The 22896-nt window shown below is 36.3% G+C and overlaps 1 pseudogene; it reads left to right on the forward strand.

Moving 5' to 3' along the window:
* The first annotated feature begins 380 nt into the window (after window positions 1-380).
* On the forward strand, window positions 381-21788 carry LOC120144519 (annotated as a pseudogene).
* The last annotated feature ends 1108 nt before the right edge of the window (window positions 21789-22896 follow it).

A 22896-nucleotide genomic window follows, 5' to 3' on the forward strand; every position in this document is an offset into this window, starting at 1 on the left:
GTAATCTGAAAAAACATTGTTGTACTGTATTTAACATAAGTCTATCAAACTGTAATAAAGTTAAATCCCAAATGCCTCAAACACAGACTCAAAGCTCGAGTTCTGAAAAATCAACTAGAATGGCATTGATTAACAGTTGCTAATCTGATGTACAAGAGCATATAATCGTTTATGTATATATTTTGTGTGTGATTTACATGTTAAAAATATGATCCTTAAAATGACAATTCAACAATCCTTAAAACGTGGCTAAAGCAAAGGTCAACTGGTCACTTTGACAATGTCGAAGTGTATAAAAATGCATTTCTTTGTAAAAGAAATCAGAAAATATTTTTGTTTTAGTTGTGCATTTTCGTTTCTTTAGGGGGGATTGGTTAAAAATGGGAGCTTCGATATTATCGGAACTTGGAGCTGAGATTCTGATCCCAGTTTGTTCGGTGATTGGCATAGTCGTTTATCTGGTGCAATGGGTTCTGGTTTCCAATGTGAAGCTCTCTCATGATCACGATTCATGATCCCCCGGGAACGATGGTGCCGGTGGAGAAAATGGTTGTACCCATTGCCTTATTGAAGAAGAAGAAGAAGAAGAAGGCCAAAATGGCAACAATGTTATTCGTAAATATGCTGACATTCAAAACGCCATCCCTGAAGGTTTATCTCTTTTTCTAATCACAAACTTGTTCTACAAACTATATTCATAACGCCATTAATATTTGGATATCATATAGGGCCTGCCTCATTTCTTTTCATCAAATACCAGTACGATGGTGTTTTCATGGTTGTATTCACCGTCTTGATTTTTATTTTCCTCGGCTCCGTAGAGGGTTTCAGCATGGCGAGCTAGCCTTGCTCAGACAATCCATTCAAGACGTGCAAGCCTACTCTCACCACTTCCGCATTCAACACCATATCATTCTTGATCAGCGCTATCACTTCGCTCATTTCCTGTTTCCTTGGGATGAAGATCGCCACTTATGCGAACGCTATAAACTACCCTGGAGGCAAGGAAGGGAGCTGGGAAGAAGTTCATCATCGCCTTTCGATTTGGTACTGTGATGGGCTTTCTTCTTACTACTAGTATCCTTTTGGTGCTTTTCATTGCAATCAACTTATTCAAGCTCTACTATGATGATGATTGAGCTGGTCTTTTTCGAGCCCATCACCGGTTATGGCCTCCGAGGTTCCTCGATGGATCTTTTTGGTAGAGTTGGCGGAGGAATCTATACCAAAGCTGCTGATATTGGTACTGATCTTTTCGGGAAAGTGGAAAAGAATATTCCTGAGGATGACCCTAGAAACCCAGCTGTATATGTAACACACATCTACCATGACATGTCGAATTTCGAAACCTAGTTATATAGGTAAACTTAACACTGTGTTGCTTCCAAGTTTTTAGGTGATTGCTGTTGGAAATTAAATGAGTAATTTCCCTATAACTAGATTAGTGAGAATACGAAATAAAAGTGAAAAAATAATACCCGAAAATGATAATGGAGTTCAGCCAATTATGCATACGTCTTCGGATTGTTACAGATCTTTTACTTAAGAGAGAAAATTTACAGGTGTTTACAAAACACTCACAACTCACAAGAGAACTCTCTAAACTCTTTAATATTGGGAGAAAGAAATGATTTGGGATGATTTTGAAGCTAAATGGGTAAGGGTATTTATAGTTGAAGCTTAAGGACTAATATTTGAAAATACCCTAAAGTGCAGGGACTAAAGTGTAATAATCCCAAGCATGAAATTCAACAATTTCTTCCCACTTGCACCGAAAATTGCTTTTAATCTTCAACAATTTCAACAATTGTTGGCTGAATTTGGTGCAATAAATGCAAATATCGAAAGTTTCCCAACATTTTGACTTTTCCAACAATCTTCCACTTGAAGACTGATTTTAATATGTCTTCACACCTCGATCAATGTAGCAGTATTTATGGTCTTGTTACTCTAGCATGCCAACTGAAGCTGAACACAACTTCAGTTTGTCCGTAGTTATCGTCTTTGTTAACATGTCTACCGGATTTTGAACTCCAGTAATCTTTTCAAGTTTCAAAATCCCATCTTCCAGAAGAGACCGGTTAAAATGATATCACAATTGTATATGTTTCGTCCTGGAATGAAAAGACAGATTATTCGATAGATGGATAGCACTTTGATTGTCGCAATACAATACATTATTTTCTTGTTTCTTGCTTAACTCTACTAAGAAACTTTAGAGTCAGACCATCTCCTTGTTGGCTTCCATAACAGCGACATATTTTGCTTCAGTTATGGAGAGAGCAACTATCTTATGTAGTTGAGAAACCCAACTTACTGCGGTACCTCCTAGAGTATATACATACCCTGTAGTGTTTTTTCTGAGGTCAACATTTTCGGCTAAGTCATCATCTACATAGCCTGTCAGTATCGCATCTCCACCTTTGAAACAAAGTGCTTTGTTTGTAGTACCCTGTAGATATTTGATGATCCATTTGACTGATTCCCAGTGTACCTTGCCCGGATTATTCATGTACCTGCTAACAGCTCCCCCTGCTTGAGCAATATCTGGTCTAGTACAAACCAAGGAATACATCAGACTTCCAATTGTTGAAGCACACGACACCTTCACCATGTGTGCACGTTCTTCCTCCATCTTTGGTGATTGTTCTTTGGAGAGTCTAAAATGAACACCTAAAGGTGTACTTACTGGTTTAGCATCTTGCATGTTGAACCTGGAGAGTACTTTGTTGATGTACTTAGCTTGTGATAATATCAAAGTCCCCGACTTTGTTAATCCTCATCCCAAGAATATGCTTTGCAGCGCCCAGATCTTTCATTGCAAAATGCTTCGACAATTTTTGATTCAAGTTTATAATTTCTTACATGTCTGAGCCAGCAACGAGCATGTCATCAACGTACAACAATAAAATAATAAAGTTGTTTTCGAACTTCTTGATGTAGCAACAATGATCTGCTTGGCATTTGGTAAAACCACTGCTACTCATGAAGCTATCGAACTTCTTGTACCACTTTCTAGGAGCTTGTTTTAAATCATACAAGTTCTACTTCAACCTGCATAACAGGTTTTACTTGTCTGCCTTTATGAAGCCTTTTGACTGCCTCATATAGATTTCTTCCACCAAATCACTATGAAGGAAAGTTGTCTTTACATCTAACTGCTTAAGATGTAGATTTTCTGCAGCTACAATTTTCAACACTAGTCTGATTGTAGATAGCTTCACGACTGGAGAGAAAATTTCATTATAGTCAATACCTTCTTTTTGCTGAAAACCTTTTACAACAAATCTTGCTTTGTATTGTTTGCTTCCATCGTGCTCTTCTTTGATCCTGTAAATCCAGTTGTTATGCAGCGGTTTCTTTCCTGGTGGTAATTTAGCTAATTATAACGTCTGATTTGATATAAGCGAGTCCAACTCATCTTTCATGGAAGACTCCCACTTGACTAAATCCTCCACCTGCATTGCTTCATCATAGCACTCTGGTTAACCGTTGTCAATCAGCAACAAGTAGTGCAAAGAAGGCGAATAACGCTAGGTTGGTTTAGGAATTCTAGAGGAGCATCTCCGTTCTGGTGTGCCTGGTTCTTTTTGAACTGCTTCAGGATTGATCTAAACATCATTTCCAGAAATATCCTCAAACTCAGCAAATTCCTTTGTTTCAGATTCGGTATTGGAGCTACTTGATTTTATGGTTGACCTGTCTTTGTACATCACATTCTCATTGAAACTGACATCTATTTTTCTGATGATCTTTCGATTTTTATAGCCCCAAAACCGATAACTAAACTCATCACCACCATAACCAACAAAGATTCATTTGTTGGACTTGGCATCAAGATTACTTCTTTAAGCAGAATTTATGTGTACATAAGAAATATAACCAAACACTCTTAAGTGTGAAAGGTTTATTTCTTTCTTGCTCCAAACTTCCTCTGGTATTCCACCATCCAAGGGAACTAAGGGCTCACGGTTTATCAGGTAAGCTGCAGTGTTGATAGCTTCAGCTCATAGCAATTTGGGCAAGCTGGCATGTATCCTCATGCTTCTGGAACGTTTATTCAGAGTTCTGTTAATGCGCTCTACTACGCCATTTTGTTGCGGTGTCATGGGAACTGTTGTCTCCATCTTGATCTCATTGTTTGTGCAGAAATCTCTGAATCTACTATTTCTGTACTCTCCTTTATTATCAGACCTCAACGGCTTGACTTCCAAATCAGTCTCATTTTCTACTATGGTCTTCTATTTTCTAAAGGTATAAAAGACTTCTAATTTCTTCTTCAGAAAATAAACCCACACCTTCCTTGTAAAATCATTGATGAAGGTGACATAATATAATATAGTGAGCCTGCAAGAGATGGAACTGGAGATGGTCCCCATACATCAGTATAAACCAACTCTAACTTTTCTTCCTTGGGTGTCTTTCCAATCCTTGTAAAACTGACTTTCTTTTATTTTCCAAAGATGCAATCTTCACATAGTCCGACATCTATATTCTTTAGATCCAGTAGCTTCCCTTTTGACAAAAGTGTCTTCATCCCTTTCTCACTCATATGGCCAAGCCTTTGGTGCCATAGGTTTGATTTTCCATCAGTATCTTGTACTGCAATGATATTCTCTAAATTTGAGGTTACATAGAGAGTACCAGCCTTCTTACTACAAGCAATGACGAGTGCTCCTTTGGTAATCTTCCATTCACAACCTGAAAAGGTTGTACTATATCCTTCTCTATCAAGCTGTCCTATAGAAATCAAATTTCTTTTGAGGCCAGGAATATGTCTCACTCCTTTCAGCTTCCAGGTGGTCTGGTTTGACAACTTTAATCGAATGTCTCCTTTTTCGATGATCTTCAAGGTTTCATCATCAACTAGATGAACATTCCCAAAATCACCACTAACATAGTTCTCCATGATTTCTTAGAATGGTGTGGAGTGGAAAGATGCCCCTGAATCCAAGATCCATGATTCAATCAGACTGCTAACGCTTAGAATCATAGCATCGCCTGTATCCTTTGTCATGTTCGCAGATTCCTGTGCGTCGGTATCTTTCTTCGGTGCTCGACAATCTCTTTTAAAGTGACCTTTCTAGCCACAATTATAACAGTTAAAATATTTCTTTCTCGTTCTTGATTTTTTCATTCTTGATTTTGATCTGCCACAATTTGGAGTTCTTTTAGAAGTTCTCTTTCTAGACTCTGTGTGCAAGGCTGAGAAATTTGATGCTTCACCCGATTCTCTCTGTCGAATTTCTTTACTCAATACCAGATCCCGAACATAATCGAATTTCAATTTACTGTTTCCCAACGAGCTGCTGACTGCTGTAACAGTAGCATTCCAACTGTCTGGTAGAGATTATAAGAGAATTAAAGCTGGAATTTCATCATCAAATTTAATTTCCACGGAACTTAACTGGGTTGTGATTGTGTTTAGTTCATTTAGGTGTTGAGCCACTGATGCCTCTTCCGCCATCCGCAAATTGAATAATCGCCTCATCAAGTGAACTTTGTTTGAGGCCGATGACTTCTCATACATACTGGAGAGCCGCCATAAGACCCACCGTAGTCTTTTCCTTTACTATTTTGAAAGTAACATTATAGGATAACGTTAGTCAGATAACTCCGAGGGCTTGTCTGTCGAGAAGAGCCCAGTCTTCATTCTTCATGCCCTTTGTTTACTTTCCTGAGAGAGGTTGATATAGATTTTTCTGATACAGAAAATCTTCAATTTGCATCTTCCAAAAGCCAAAATCCACACCATCGAATTTCTCAATTTTCGCCTTCCCTTCGTCAGCATCCATTGCTCCCACTTGAATATGGCTTCGATTGGATCGTTTTTGACAATTTCTATGAACCATCGTGTATTAGAACACCTCCGTCGACAAAATCGTATCGCCGACCAAATTTTACTAAATAAACAAGTTTGGTAAATAGATTGTTTATTCTTGAGAGTGGGGTTTTAGGGAATTTTAGGGAATTTTACAAAATCCTCGCATAAAAAAATGACAAAATTTTGAAAGTTTGGTGACCAAAGTATAAAACTTGGAAACTTTTAGGGAATTAAGTGAGAAATTTCCTAAAAAGAATTTAATTCTATAAATAGATTGTTTATTCTTGAGAGTGGGGTTTTAGAGAAATCATATTTTTGGATTTGAAATTGAGTAAAGAAAAAAAATTAGAAAGGGTTAAAGCGATAAGGAATTGGTAATTCAGATCTAATTGGAAATTTTCAAAAATTTGAAGGATGTTATAAAATGGTTGGAAATATTATTTTAATATTTTAGATCAGAGAAATTTGGTTTGGAAATGTGCAATTTTTTCAGATTTAACCAAAACAGTGGAATTTAGTGATTAAAATGGAAGTTTTGAAAAATTCATGGGAAATTTCAGAAATCAAAGTCAAATTCATTCATCTTTGACTTTGAAAGATGATAAGGATGAGTTGTCATGGTTTTATGGTGAATAAGAATATTCATTAAGGGTGATTTGGTCTTATTCCAATTAAATGAATATTTTATTCATTTAAGTGGAATATAATGTAAACTAATATGAAATGTACCCAACATTTTATCCAATTTGCTCATCTTCTTCTCCAAGCTGCCATGGGTTTCTCTAAAGGTGAGAGAAAGTTTCAATTCAATTTTTAAGTAAATTCCTTAGGATTTTGAGTATGTCGAAAATAGAAAATTGTTATACGCGAAAAACACTATCATTTGGTACCAATATTGCATGATAATCTTGTTCGTGTTCAAAGATCCCAAATTCTTCAGTTTGTTTTCATATAAGAGATTATGAATTAATGATGGATCTTGATGTTTATGGGGTAGTAGATTCATATTCAAGCATGTTTGATGATTAGAACATGTTTAATCTTTCGTGAACTTGTTTTTTTTTAAGTTTTGGCCATGGATTGTTTGAGTGAGAAAAATTATGGAAAAATTTTATAAGGGTTGGAAATGATGAAGGAAGTATTCTTCAGGCCTTAGAAAGATTTAGGGACCATTTTGCATTTTTGAAAAGTTGGGGATCAATTTGGTAACTTTGGAAATTGATGGGTTGTTGTGTAAGTATTATATAATTGATGTACTATGCTGGAAATTTGTTGTTTGGGAATTAAAATGAGTGTTAGAATGTAAAATATGACTATTTTGGAAGTTTGAAAAGATTGGTGATTTAAGTACAATAATTGCATTATTGGGGTACTTAAATGTAATTATGCCTTTTTAAAAGCATTTGAATGGTAATAATTTTAATGCTGGAAATTTTGGTATTAAGAATCTATGTGATAAAATGGTGAATGACCATTTTATATAAGTTTGAAAAGTTGGTGACAAGATTAAAAAGAATTAATAAGTGTTTAAATATTTGGTGGAAAATGAGTTTCAAGTATATTATGGAGTTGTTATGGGATATGTTTATGTTAGTACAATACTAACATATGTATCGTTATAAATTTATGGTTTATACTAATCGTGATTAAATTGTGATCGAAGCAAGTCAAATAGAAAAGGGTTTATTATTTTAATTGCCCCACTAAGTATATACTTAGCGTCTGATGATTTTCACGCGTAGGTAAAAATTCAGTAGTGGAATAAAGAGTTCAAAGTGACATAAAGTATCGAGGAGTATATTTCAATATCAATAAGACATCCTATGATGAATTGTTGACTTTATTAGTGGCATGTACTTATTAATGTTCTATTTTTTATTGAACATATTTGGAAACAAAATTGTAACTTTATAGTGATGAAAGGTTAAGTTTTTATGAATTTTATTTATATATATTTTGCTGAAATTACTATAGCAGTGCATCGATACACATTTTAAGTTTAAAGTTTTTATGTATCGGTACACAGTTCATGGTACTGTAGCAGTGCATCGGTACACTGTTAACTGTTCACGGTACTGTTCATAGTACTATTCATAAAAAAATCTTCTTCCTTAAATTTGTTATAATGAAACATAATTGGTATGATATGATATTTTTATAATATCATTTACCATTTTATGAAAATAAATTTTAAATCACTTTTAAAGAGGAAATAGTTTTAAAAATTTGGGTGACATCTATAATCTGTATAGGTATAATTATACGGGTTATGAGTGTTACATTTATTGGTATCAGAGCTACAAGTTTAGCCGATTCTAGGACTAAACCGAGTTTGTTTTAAGTTAAAATGTGTATACATGCCACTAGGATGTAAAAAGCTACTGATAGTTGTATATATACTGTGATGATGCTTATTAGGAGTAAAGTTACTCTTTACTAATGGACGATGATTTTGACTATGTTTAGATGTCAGATCATCAAGAATCGAGTAGGGCGGGTGAGCATGTTACTCCTGTACAAAGTGAGAGTAATGAAGTGAATCAGAATCCACCCAATACTCAGCCGAATATAGAGCCTTCTAATATGAATCAACATGATATGTCTGTTCAAGATCGGGGATTGTTCTTACAAGACCTAGACATCATTATTAATCGTTGAACCCTGGTGTCAGTTTCGAAAAGAACTGAGGAAAATGAGAGCACCTGAATTTCAAGGTGATTCAGATGCTAATCCGATGGCTACTGACTTCTGGTTAAATGATGTCAAGAATATGCTCAACAAGATTCCTTGTGATGATCTAGGAAAGTTGGAAGGGGTTGTGTCTACACTGATGGAGCAAACTAGTGTGTGGTGGAATACAGTCGTCCACGAGTTTCCACTGAGCAAATCACATGGGAATTCTTTTTAAGTGAATTCAAGGAAAAGTATATTGGGGATATGTTTGTTAATGAGATGATGCAACAGTTCCTAAACTTAAAACAATCCGACATAACAGTTTATAAGTATGAATGCGAGTTTCACAAGCTGAGTCGATTTGCTTCGGAGTTTATTCTGACTGAGAAATCTAGAATTGATAGATTTGTTTCTGGATTGGATACTCAGTATAAGAGAAATTTGGTTTCTCATCATTTTACTTCTTTTCAAGAAGCATTTAACAAGGCTAAAGCTATGAAAAAAGTTGATCTTGATGATCTAGAAGCGAAGAAAGAGCAGTCAAATAAAAGGTTTGGAAAGTCCTACTCTGCACCATTTTCCAAACGCAGCAAGGGTCAACAGCAGAAAAGTTATGCTTCTACAGTAACTTTGGATAGAAAAGGATTTGCTGGAGGAAAGTCCATGTAGACCCATGTAGCTTTAGCAAATAATAAAGGTTCAGAATTTTGTCCTAAACCAGAATGCGAGTTTTGTAGAAAGAATCATTACGGTCAATGCCGGCTCATGGAGGGGAAATGTTATCATTGCAAACAAGCTGGACATTATAGAAATAAATGTCCAGAATTATATCCAGATCAGTCAGTAATGACACCGAAACGCGGTGGAAGTAAAAGGGGTAGCAAACCTGATACATCTGAGACTGCATCTAATCATGAAGACAGAACTACTGCAAGAGTTTATCACATCAAGACTGATGAGGATAGAGATGCTCCTAAGATTATAGTAGGTACCTTTTATCTATTTGATGAACATGTGTTTGTATTGATTGATCCCGGTTCTACATACTCGTATATTAGTACAAAACTCGTAAGAGACAGGGGAATCTTTTTAGAACCTATTTCTAGTGATATTGTGGCAATCAATCTATTGGGTCATAGTATGATAATTTGTCAGATTTGTAATGAATGTCAGATAAAGATACAAGGAGTAGAATTTCCTACAAACCTATTAGAATTGCCTTTTGAGGAATTCAGGATAATCTTAGGCATGGATTGGCTATCTTCCTACTATGGTTGGGTAGATTGTCATGTGAAGAGATTGTTTTTAAAATATACAACGAGTTCATAGATAATATTTGTTGGAGAAAGGGTAAATCCCTTATCCAATGTGATTTCAGCTTTCACTGCTAAGAAATTGTTGTCACGGGGATATCAAGCAATTTTAGCAAATGTGTTGGATACGAGAACTGCTGAAGTTAAGTTGGAAGGTATTCCAACTGTAAGAGAGTATCTAGAGGTGTTTCCAAATGAGTTACCTGGATTACCTCCATATAGAGAGGCGGAGTTTGGGATTGATGTATTCCCAGGTACAACACCTATTTCAATGGCTCCTTATCGAATGACCCCAACAGAGTTAAGAGAATTAAAGGCTCAATTGCAAGAGCTACTAGATCGAGGATTTATAAAACCGAGTATTTCACCTTGGGGTGCACCGGTGTTGTTCTTGAAAAAGAAAGATGGATCAATGTGTTTGTGCATAGAATATCGACAGTTGAACAAGGTGACTATAAAGAACAAGTATCCTCTTCTGAGGATTAATGACTTGTTTGATCAATTTAAAGGAGAATATGTTTTCTCTAAGATTGATCTTATATCGGGATATCACCAGTTAAAGATTAAAGAGGAAGATGTTTCAAAGACAACTTTCATAACACAGTATGGACACTAAGAGTTCGTAGTAATGCCATTTGGGTTGACAAATGCTCCAGCAGCATTCATGGATTTGATGAATTAAGTATTTCAACCTTATTTAGATCAATTTGTGGTGGTCTTTATTGATGATATTCTGGTATACTCGAAGACAAAGATAGAACATGATGTTCATCTTCGTACTGTGCTCGAAATACTAAAGGATAAAAAGTTATATGCCAAACTGTCAAAGTTTGAGTTTTGGTTATCAGAAGTTGCTTTTCTTGGTCATGTTATCTCGAAAAAAGGCATAAGAGTTGATCATAAGAAAGTTCAAGCAATATTGGAGTGGAAACCTCCAAAGAATATTATAGAGGTCCGAAGTTTTTTGGGACTTGCTGGTTATTATCTAAGGTTTGTTAAAAACCTTTCGATGATTGCTTCTCCTTTGACCATGCTCTTGAGAAAGGATGTTTCATTTGCTTGGACTGAGAAATGTCAAGAGTGTTTTAAAGCTTTAAAGAATATTTTAACGGAAGCACCAATGTTGGTACAATCAGAATCGGACAAAGAGAATGTTGTGTATAGTGATGCATCTCATAATGGTTTGGGTTGTGTTCTTATACAAGAAGGTAAGGTGGTAGCCTATAATTCTCGACAATTAAATACGCACGAGAGGAATTATCCTACTCATGATATTGAGTTAGCAGCGGTAGTTTTTGCTCTAAAAATTTGGTGTCATTATTTGTATGGTGAGAGATGCCACATCTATACGGATCATAAGAGTTTGCAATATTTGTTGACTCAAAAAGAGCTCAATTTGAGACAAAGAAGATGGATAGAACTTTTAAAGGACTATGATTTGATCATTGATTATCATCCAGGTAAAGCAAATGTTGTAGCAGATGCATTTAGTCAGAAAACTTTTGCAGCTTTGCGAGCTATAGATGTGCGGCTATTGTTAAAAGAAAATGGCGCACTATTGGCTGAATTAAAAAAAAGCCGATGCTTTTAAATCGGATAATAGAGCTATTAAGGAAAGATGGCAGATGCTTGGAAAAAATTTGACTAGTGGAAAAAATGTGAGACTAAAGACTTTGAAGTTAAGTCAAATGGATATATGTATTATTGAGGAAGAATCTATATTCCACATGATGATGAGTTAAAGAAAGATATTATTTCTGAGGCACATTATAGTCCACTGACTATGCATCCAGGTGGGAGCAAAATGTATCATGATGTAAAAAGTTGATTTTGGTGGTCGGGTATAAAAAGAGCCATTTATGAGTTTTTTGCTACATGTCTGACGTGTCAACGAGTGAAAGCTGAACATCAGGTGCCTTCAGGATTGTTCCAACCAATTTCTATTCTAGAATGGAAGTGGGAAAGAGTTACTATGGATTTTTTTAGAGGGTTACCATTGACATCAAATAAGAAGGATTCCATTTGGGTGATAGTTGACCGGTTAACTAAATCGACACATTTCATTTCGGTGCGAATGGACTACGCCTTGGATAAATATGCAAAGTTGTAAATCAAGGAGATAGTTCGGATACATGGAGTGCCAGTATCAATCATATCTGATAGGGATCCAAGGTTTACTTCAAGATTTTGGAATTCTTTGTATAAAGCATTGGGTACTCGATTGAATTTCAGTATGACATTTCATCCACAGACAGATGGTCAGTCAGAGCGGACTATCCAGACATTGGAGGATATGTTGAGGGAATGTGTGATTGAGTTCGAAGGATCTTGGGAAAAGTATTTGCCTCTAGTTGAATTTGCTTACATTAACAACTATCAATCTATCATCAAGATGGCGCCTTATGAAGCTTTATACGGGAGAAAGTGTCGGACACCATTAAATTGGTTCGCGTTAAAAGATCGGGATCTAATTGGTCCTGATTTATTGAAAGAGGTTGAGGATAAAGTGAGGATAATCCAAGAAAATCTCAAGATTGCACCTGATCGTCAGAAGTATTACGCATATTTGAAGCGAAAAGAGATTAAGCTTCATAAATGTGATAAAGTTTTTCTTAAAGTATAACATTGGAAAAATATATTTCGCTTTTGGCGCAAAGGAAAATTAAGTCTAAGATTCATTGGACCTTATGAGATATTAAAGAGAGTTGGACCGGTGGCGTATCGGTTAGCATTACCTCCAAAATTGGATAAAGTTCATAATGTTTTTCATGTGTCGATGCTTAGAAAGTATCAATCAAATCCTTCACATCTTATTGCATCAGAGGAAATTGAGATCCGACCAGATTTGAGTTATGAAGAAGAACCAGTTCGGATCTTAGCTCGAGAAATCAGAGAACTGCGTAACAAGAGGGTTCCTCTAGTTAAAGTGCTTTGACGAAATCATAAAGTCGAGAAAGCTACGTGGGAAAGCGATGAGGACAAGAGGAAGCAATATCCTCATATGTTTTCATCATAAACGTATTTAAAATATGAAGACGAATTTTATTTAAAGAGGGGAGAATTGTAATACCCAAAAAATTTAGATAATGATCAAAATGAAAATTTTGAAAGTTTGGTGGCCAAAGTATAAAACTTGGAAAATTTTAGGGAATTAAGTGAGAAATTTTGTAAAAATAATTTCATTCTATAAATAGATAGTTTATTCTTGAGAGTGGGGTTTTAGAGAAATCATATTTTTGGATATGGAATTGAGTAAAGAAAAAAATTTAGAAATGGTTAAAGCGGTAAGGAATTGGTAATTCGAATCAAATTGGAATTTTTCAAAAATTTAATGGATGTTATAAAATGGTTGGAAATAGTATTTTTAATATTTTAGATCAGAGAAATTTGGTTTGAAAATGTGTAATTTTTTAGATTTAACTGAAACAGTGGAATTTAGTGGCTAAAACGCAAGTTTTGAAAATTTCATGGGAAATTTTAGAAAATCAAAGTCAAATTCATTCATCTTTGACTTTGAAAGATGATAAGGATAAGTTGTCATGGTTTTATGGTGAATAAGAAGATTCATTAAGGGTGATTTGGTCTTATTCCAATTAAATGAATATTTTATTCATTTAAGTGGAATATAATGTAAACTAATATGAAATGCACCCAACATTTCATCCAAATTACTCATCTTCCTCTCTAAGCTACCGTGGGTTTCTCCAAAGGTGAGAAAGTTTCAATTCAATTTTTAAGTAAATTCCTTAGGATTTTGAGTATGTCAAAAATAGAAAATTGTTATACGCGAAAAACGCTATCATTTGGTACCAATATTGCATGATAATCTTGTTGGTGTTCAAAGATCCCAAATTCTTCAGTTTGTGTTCATATAAGAGATTATGAATTAATGATGGATCTTGATGTTTGTGGGGTAGTAGATTCATATTCAGGCATGTTTGATGATTAGAACATGTTTAATCTTTCCTGAACTTGTTTTTTTTTAAGTTTTGGCCATGGATTGTTTGAGTGAGAAAAATTATGGAAAAATTATATAAGGGTTGGAAATGATGAAGGAAGTATTCTTCAGGCCTTAGAAAGATTTAGGGACCATTTTGCATTTTTGAAAAGTTGGGGATCAATTTGGTAACTTTGGAAATTGATGGGTTGTTGTGTAAGTATTATATAATTGATGTACTATGCTGGAAATTTGTTGTTTGGGAATTAAAATGAGTGTTAGAATGTAAAATATGACTATTTTGGAAGTTTGAAAAGATTGGTGATTTAAGTACAATAATTGCATTATTGGGGTACTTAAATGTAATTATGCCTTTTTAAAAGCATTTGAATGGTAATAATTTTAATGCTGGAAATTTTGGTATTAAGAATCTATGTGATAAAATGGTGAATGACCATTTTATATAAGTTTGAAAAGTTGGTGACAAGATTAAAAAGAATTAATAAGTGTTTAAATATTTGGTGGAAAATGAGTTTCAAGTATATTATGGAGTTGTTATGGGATATGTTTATGTTAGTACAATACTAACATATGTATCATTATAAATTTGTGATTTATACAGATCGTGATTAAATTGTAATCGAAACAAGTTAAATAGAAAATGGTTTATTGTTTTAATTGTCTCACTAAGTATATATTTAGCGTGTGATGATTTTCACGCGTAGGTAAAAAGCCAGTGGTGGAATAAAGAGTTCAAAGCGACATAAAGCATCATGGAGTATATTTCAATATCAGTAAGACATCCTATGATGAAATGTTGACTTTATTAGTGGCATGTATTTATTAATGTTCTATTTGTTTTGTTGAACATATTTGGAAACAAAATTGTAACTTTATAGTGATGAAAGGTTAAGTTTTTATGAATTTTATCTATATATATTTTGCTGAAATTATTGTAGCAGTGCATCGATACACATTTTAAGTTCGAAGTTTTTGTGCATCGGTACACTGTTCATAGTACTGTAGTAGTGCATCGGTACACTGTTCATAAAAACTCTTTTGCCTTAAATTTGTTATAATGAAACATAATTCATAGGATATGATATTTTTATAATATCATTTACCATTTTAAGAAAATAAATTTTAAATCACTTTTAGAGAGAAAATGGGTTTAGAAATTCGGTGACATCTATGATATGTATAGGTATAATTATACGGGTTATGGGTGTTACAAATTATGCCCACGTCTCTGGACTGCTGCAAATCTTTTACTAAAGAGAGAAAATTTACATGTGTTTACAAAACACACTCACAACTCACAAGAGAACTCTCTAAACTCTTTAGTATTGGGAGAAAGAAATGATTTAGGATGATTTTGAAGCTAAGTGGGTAAGGGTATTTATAGTTGAAGCTTAAGGACTAATTTTTGAAAATACCCTAAAGTGTAGGGACTAAAGTTCAATAATCCCAAGTATGAAATTCAACAATTTCTGCCTACTTGCACCGAAAGTTTCTTCTAGCAGCAAACCCACCGAAAATTGCTTTTAATCTTCAACAATTTCAACAATTGTTGGCTGAATTCGGTGCAATAAATGCACCCGCCGAACGTTTCCCAACATTTTGACTTTTCCAATAGTCTCCCACTTGAAGACTGACTTTAATCTGATTGTACACCTCGATCAATGCAACAGTATTTCTGGTCTTGTTACTCTAGAATGCCAAGTGAAGCTGAACACAACTTCAGTTTGTCCGTAGTTACCATCTTTGTTAACATGTTTGCCGGATTTTGAGCTCCACTATTCTTTTCAAGTTTCAAAATCCCATCTTCCAGAAGAGACCGAATAAAATGATATCGCAATTGTATGTGTTTCGTCCTGGAATGAAAAGACTGATTCTTCTTCGCTAGATGGATAGCACTTTGACTATCGCAATACAAGAAATTGTTTTCTTGTTTCTTGCCTAACTCTTCAAAGAAACTTTGGAGATTGACCATCTTCTTGCTGGCTTCCGTAACAGCGACATATTCTACTTTAGTTGTGGAGAGATCAACTATCTTCTGTAATTGAGAAACCCAACATACTACGGTGCCTCCTAGAGTATATACATACCCTGTAGTGTTTTTTCTGATGTCAACATTTCCGGTTAAGTCAGCATCTACATAGCCTATCAGTATCGTATCTCAACCTTTGAAACAAAGTGTTTTGTTTGTAGTACCCTGTAGATATCTGAGGATCCATTTGACTGCTTCCCTGTGTACCTTGCCCGGATTATTCATGTACCTGCTAACATCTCCCACTGCTTGAGCAATATCTGGTCTAGTACAAACCATGACATACATCAAACTTCTAATTGTTGAAGCATACGACACCTTCACCATGTGTGCACGTTCTTCCTCTATCTTTGGTGACTATTCTTAGGAGAGCCTAAAATGAACACCTAAAGGTGTACTTACTGGTTTAGCATATTGCATGTTAAACCTGGAGAGTACTTTGTTGATGTACTCAGCCTGTGATAACATCAAAGTCCCCGACTTTGTCTCTCTTAATCCTCATCCCATGAATCTACTTTGCAGCGCCCAGATCTTTCATTACAAACTGCTTCCACAATTTTTTCTTCAAGTTTATAATTTCTTGCATGTATGAGCCAACAACGAGCATGTCATCGACGTACAACAATAAAATAATGAAGTTATTGTCGAACTTCTTGATGTAGCAACAATGATCTACTTGGCATCTGGTAAAACCTCTGCTACTCATGAAACTATTGAACTTCTTGTACCACTATCTAGGAGCTTGTTTTAAACCATACAAGTTCTTCTTCAACCTACATACCGGGTTTTACTTTTCTGCCTTTATGAAGCCTTCTGGTTACTTCATATAGATTTCTGCCTCCAAATCACCATGAAGGAAAGTTGTCTTTACATCTAACTGCTCAAGATGTAGATTTTCTGCAGCTACAATTTTCAACACCAGTCTGATTGTAGACAACTTCACGACTGGAGAGAAAATTTCATTGTAGTCAATACCTTCCTTTTGCTGAAAACCTTTGACAACCAATCTTGCTTCGTAGCTTTTGCTTCCATCGTGCTCTTCTTTGATCCTGTAAATCCACTTGTTATGGAGCGCTTTCTTTCCTGGTGGTAATTCAGCTAATTCCAACGTCTGATTTGACATAAGCGAGTCCATCTCATCTTTCATGGAAAACTCTCACTTGATTGAATCCTCCACCTGTATTGCTTCATCATAGCACTCTGGTTCACCATTATGAGTCAGAAACAAGTAGTGCAAAGAAGGCAAATAACGCTAGGTTGGTTTACGAATTCTGGAGGAGCGTCTCAGTTCTGGTGTGCCTGGTTCTTCTTGAACTGCTTCAGGATTGATATGAACATCATTTCCAGAAATCTCCTCAAACTCATCAAATTCCTTTGTTTTAGCTTCGGTATTGGAGCTACTTGATTTTATGGTTGACCTATCTTTGTACATCACATTCTCATTGAAAATGGCATCTCTGCTTCTGATGATCTTTCAATTTTCATAGTTCTAAAACCGATAACCGAACTCATCACCACCATAACCAACAAAGACATATTTGTTGGACTTGGCATCAAGTTTACTTCTTTCAGCAGAATTTATGTGTACATAAGAAATACAACCAAACACTCTTAAGTGTGAAAGGTTTATTTCTTTCTTGCTCCAAACTTCCTTTGGTGTTCCACCATCCAAGGGAACTGAGGGCCCACGGTTGATCATGTAAGCTGCAGTGTTGATAACTTCAGCCCATAGCAATTTGGGCAAGCCGACATGTATCCTCATGCTTCTGACACATTAATTCAGAGTTTTGTTCATGTGCTCTACTACGCCATTATGCTGCGATGTCATGGGAACTGTTGTCTCCATCTTGATCCCATTGTTTGCGCAGAAATCTCTGAATCTACTATTTCTTCACTCTTCTCCATTATCAGACCTCAACTGCTTGACTTTCAATTCAGTCTCATTTTCCACCATGGCCTTCCATTTTCTGAAGGTATCAAAGACTTCTAATTTTTCTTCAGAAAATAAGCCCACACCTTCCTTGTAGAATCATCGATGAAGGTGACATAATATAGTGAGCCTGAAAGAGATGGAACTGGAGATGGTCCCCATACATCAGTATGAACCAACTCTAACTTTTCTGCCTTGGGTGTCTTTCCAATATTTGCAAAACTGACTTTCTTTTGTTTGCCAAAGATACAATCTTCACATAGTCTGACGTCTATATTCTTTAGATCTGACAGCTTCCCTTTTGAAAAAAGTGTCTTCATCCCTTTCTCACTCATATGGCAAAGCCTTTGGTGCCATGGGTTTGATTTTCCATCAACATCTTCTATTGCAATGATATTCTCTAAATTTGAGGTTACATAGAGAGTACCAGTCTTCTTACCACGAGCAATGACGAGTGCTCCTTTGGTAATCTTCTATTCACAACCTGAAAATGTTGTACTATATCCTTCTCTATCAAGTTATCCCACAGAAATCAAATTTATTTTGAGGCCAAGAATATGTCTCTCTTTTCAGCTTCCAGGTGGTCTGGTTTGGCAACTTTAATCGGATGTCTCCTTTTTCGACGATCTTCAAGGTTTCATCATCAGCTAGATGAATCTTCCCAAAATCAAAACTGAAATAGTTCTCCATGATTTCTTAGCATGGTGTGGAGTGGAAAGATGCCCCTGAATCCAAGATCCATGATTCAATCGGACTGTTGATGCTTAGAATCATGGCATCACCTGTCTTCTCTGTCATGTTGACAGATTCCCGTGCGCCGGTATCTTTCTTCGGTGCTCGGCAATCTCTTTTAAAAAGACATTTCTTGCCACAATTATAACAGTTAAAATCTTTCTTTCTCCTTCTTGATTTTCCCTTCTTGATTTCAATCTACCACGATTTGTATTTCTTTCAGAAGTTCTCCCTCTAGACTCTGTGTGCAAGGCTGAGGAGCTTGATGCTTCACCCGATTCTCTCTGTCAAATTTCTTCACTCAATACCAGATCCCGAACATCGTCGAATTTCAATTTACTGTTTCCCGATGAGCTGCTGACTATTGTAACAGTATCATTCCAACTGTCTGGTAAAGATGATAAGAGAATTAAAGCTCAAACTTCATCACCGAATTCAATTTCCACGGAACTCAACTGGGTTGTGATTGTGTTGAGTTCATTTAGGTCTTGAGCCACTGATGCCCCTTCCGCCATTCGCAAATTGAATAATCGCCTCATTAAGTGAACTTTTTTTTAGGCTGATGACTTCTCATACATATTGGAGAGAGCCGCCATAAGACGCGACGTGGTCTTTTCCTTTGCTATGTTGAAAGTAACATTGTGGGATAACGTCAGTCGGATAACTCCGAGAGCTTGTCTGTCGAGAAGAGCCCTCATGCCCTCTTGTTGTTTTCCTGAGAAAAGTTGATATAGATTTTTCTGGTACAGAAAATCTTCAATCTGCATCTTCCAAAGGCCAAAATTCACACCATCGAACTTCTCAATTTTCACTTTCCCTTCATCTACAACCATTGCTCCCACTCGAATCTGGCATCGTTTGGATCGTTTTTGACAATTTCTATGAATCACCGTGTATTAGAACACCTCCGTCAACAAATTCGTATCACTGACCAAATTTCACTATTCACGAAATTCATTATTCACATGAATAGTAACCTCGCAGAAAAAACCGACAAAATTCACCACCAAAAGCTCTGATGTCAGTTGTTGGGAATTAAATGAGTAATTTCCCTATAACCAGATTAGTGAGAATACGAAATAAAAGCAGAAAAATAATACCCAAAATTGATAACGAAGTTCAGCCAATTATGCACATGTCTCCGGGCTGCTGCAGATCTTTTACTAAAGAGAGAAAATTTACAGGTGTTTACAAAATACTCACAACTCACAAGAGAACTCTCTAAACTCTTTAGTATTGGGAGAAAGAAATTATTTGGGATGATTTTGAAGCTAAATGGGTAAGTGTATTTATAATTGAAGCTTAAGGACTAATCTTTGAAAATACCCTAAAGTGTAGGGACTAAAGTGCAATAATCCCAAGTATGAAATTCAACAATTTTTGCACACTTACACCAAAAGTTTCTTTTGCCAACAAACCCATTGAAAATTGCTTTTAATCTTCAACAATTGCTGGCTGAATTCGGTGCAATAAATGCACCCATCAAAAGTTTCCCAACATTTTTGACTTTTCCAACAATTGCAGAGAATGTAGGTGATAATGTTGGTGATATAGCTGGAATGGGATCTGATCTTTTTCATCCTACTCGGAATTGACTTGTGCTGCACTTGTTGTTGCATCCATCACTTCTTTTGGCATCATCCATGAGTTTACTCCAATGTTATACCCTCTCATCATCAGTTCTGTTGGTATCATTGTTTGTTTAATAACCACCTTGTTTGCAACTGACATCTTCGAGATCAAGTCGGTTAAAGAATCGAGCCATCGTTGAAGAGGCAACTTATCATCTCCACTGTTCTTATGACTATCGGTATTTCAATTGTTAGTTGGATAGCTCTTACATCGTCCTTTACCATTTTCAATTTTGGAGAACAAAAGGATGTTAACAACTGGTACTCTCTCGGTGGTTCTGTTTATTTTCCCCTGATAAACCAGTAGTTATATGCTTGCATTAGAACTATTGTGTAACCTGCAATTTTTCTTCTATAGGCAACTATTCTTATGTGTTGTTGGTCTTTGGGCTGGCTTAGTTATCGGTTTTGTAACCGAATACTATATGAGCAATGCATACAGGTAATCTGCTGTAATGGCATTATTGTTTCCATGACTTGTACTTTGTGATTGTTGATTTTAACATGTTTGATTTCTCCGGAAGCCCTGTACAAGATGTTGCTGATGCCTGCAGGACTGAAGCCACAACTAATGTTATTTTCGGACTTGCATTGGGTTACAAGTCTTGCATTATTCCTATTTTCGCCATCGCCGCCAGTATTTTCGTTAGTTTTAGCTTCGCTGCTATGTATGGCATTGCTGTTGCTGCCCTTGGAATGCTGAGCACCCTAGCTACTGAATTGGCCATTGATGCTTATGGTCCCTTGACAATGTCGGAGGCATTGCCGAGATGGCTGACATGACCCACAATATACGAGAGCGAATTGATGCTCTTGATGCTGCAGGAAACACCACTGCTGCTGTAGGAAAGGTTTGATATTGTTATAACAAGTTCAAATTAAAGTGTAATCTTCCCCATCGTCGCATTAACGATTAAACAGGTACTTACTTGAACACACTGCATTTCTTTCCAGGGTTTCGCCATTGGTTCTGCGGCCCTGGCATCCCTTGCTCTCTTTGGTGCTTTCGTGAGCCGTGCTGATATTACAACAGTCGATGTATTGAGTCCTAAAGTTTTCATCGGTTTGCTCACCGGGGCAATGCTTCCTTACTAGTTCTCTGCTATGTCCATGAAGAGCGTGGGAAGTGCAGCGTCGAAGATGGTCGAGGAAGTGCGCAGACAATTCAACACGATCCCAGGTCTCATGGAGGGCACTACTAAGCCTGACTATGCTACATGTGTTAAGATTTCCACCGAGGCTTCCATAAAAGAAATGATCCCACCTGGTGCACTTGTTATGCTCACACCGCTCGTAGTGGGGATCTTTTTCGGTGTTGAAACTCTCTCTGGTGTACTTGGTGGATCGCTCATCTCCGGTGTCCAAATCACTATCTCTGCATCCAATACTGGTGGTGCTTGGAATAACGCCAAGAAGTACATTGAGGTATACATATATATTTGATTGATTTCGTATGAGCTAATCTTAAAATTAAACCTTATTTGTTTGCGGGCTGGTGCTTCAGAACACGCAAGAACACTCGGTCCCAAAGGATCAGATGCGCATACGGCAGCTGTTATCGGCGACACCGTTGGAGACCCTTTAAAGGACACATCTGGACCATCACTGAACATCCTCATCAAGCTAATGGTGGTCGAATCACTCGTCTTCCCTCCCTTCTTTGCCACACACGTTGGCTTGCTTTTTAAGTTATTCTAAAGAAATGATGATCATTGGCTGATGGTCCACCAATTCCAGTTCTTCCCGGATTTAGTTTTGTAGCAGAATTTGGAATTCCGGAGATTGTGTCGAAAACGTTTCACCTGGTAAAGGTATAGAATGACAATGATGATGAGTGTAGGCATGGATTATTGCTTTTGATTTGTAACGTGATAGAAAGTTGATTAGAGATGATGAATCCAATATCGAATCTGTTTTTTTTTTTCGAACATCATTTATTGTAATTAAATTTAAATATTAAATCAGATTTAAATGAGGAAATAATATGAATGATACCATGTTTTTTAAGTAAAAATCAAATTTATAAGATCCTTAAAAACGAATTTAAATTTTTTTTTTAGTTGATTTAACTTTTGAACAATCTAAACTCTAGTAGTGCCTCCATTCAGAATCTGATTTTGCTGATCCATCATCCATGCTGGTGATCTAAGAGATAAATACCTCAATCCAAATGTTTGTTTTCTCTGAATTGATTACTGTTTTTAGTAAATAATTTCCTTTATTGATCAAATCAACTGGAACCGAATTTATATACATTTCAAAATAAACAAAACTAAAACTAAACGATGGATGAAAAGTGCGCTCCATTGATCAACATGCCGTTGTTGTCTTGACCATAAACTATATGTTGATCAATTGTTGCTGCCCTTTCCAGGTAAGTATTGCAACAAAGATCGTTCCCCCCTATTGCTTCTCCTTGTGCTATCCACAAGTTTGAACCTCTGGCTCGAAGGGTCACGCGTTGTCTTATGCATTTGCAACAGTTTGTGATGATAGTGTTGTCCGAACCTACATCGAGGCAAATGGATTTGCCATCTCTGAGCTTAGCCGAGAGATGCATCTTGGAATCCAATATCATTTCCCATCTCGAATTCAAGCCTCTGCAAAAGATATCCAGTTTTGCCGATGCCCCATATTTGTCGGCTTTTAAACATAAATGTTTTCCTTTTACTTGAAACGTCTTCTGGGGAGAGTAACTCCAAACGTAGGAGTCGGTGCATGGACCTAACCGCAACCGGAGACCAAATGATTTCCTTGTGATACAAAGCCCTGTTAAGGGATGGAAGATCACTTTGTGCTGTTTGAC

Source organism: Hibiscus syriacus, unplaced genomic scaffold (assembly GCF_006381635.1).
Source record: "Hibiscus syriacus cultivar Baekdansim isolate YM2019G1 unplaced genomic scaffold, ASM638163v2 tig00110890_pilon, whole genome shotgun sequence".
Classification (NCBI taxonomy): domain Eukaryota; kingdom Viridiplantae; phylum Streptophyta; class Magnoliopsida; order Malvales; family Malvaceae; genus Hibiscus; species Hibiscus syriacus.